We start from the raw sequence: 291 nt of genomic DNA on the forward strand, positions 1-291 counted from the left end.
AGTACTTTGTTTTTGAACTGTTTATTTCCCTTTCAAAAAATCTATTATAGATTTTAGGCCTTAGCTACTTTTTCAGTTTCTTACACTAGGAAGACAATGCAAGGTTTTTACATGTGAGTCTGATTTATTTTACTTATAAGTCTGGTCTCAAGTTGTATCCATTTACCCATAAAAGCCTCAAGTTTGTCCTTTTTTACAATGGATAAGTACTCCATTATATAAAAACATCACATCATTTTATCTATTTCTCAGTTGATAGGCATTTTGGTTGTTTACAAGATTTAGTTATAA

Source organism: Octodon degus, unplaced genomic scaffold (assembly GCF_000260255.1).
Source record: "Octodon degus isolate 3935 unplaced genomic scaffold, OctDeg1.0 scaffold00142, whole genome shotgun sequence".
NCBI lineage: Eukaryota > Metazoa > Chordata > Mammalia > Rodentia > Octodontidae > Octodon > Octodon degus.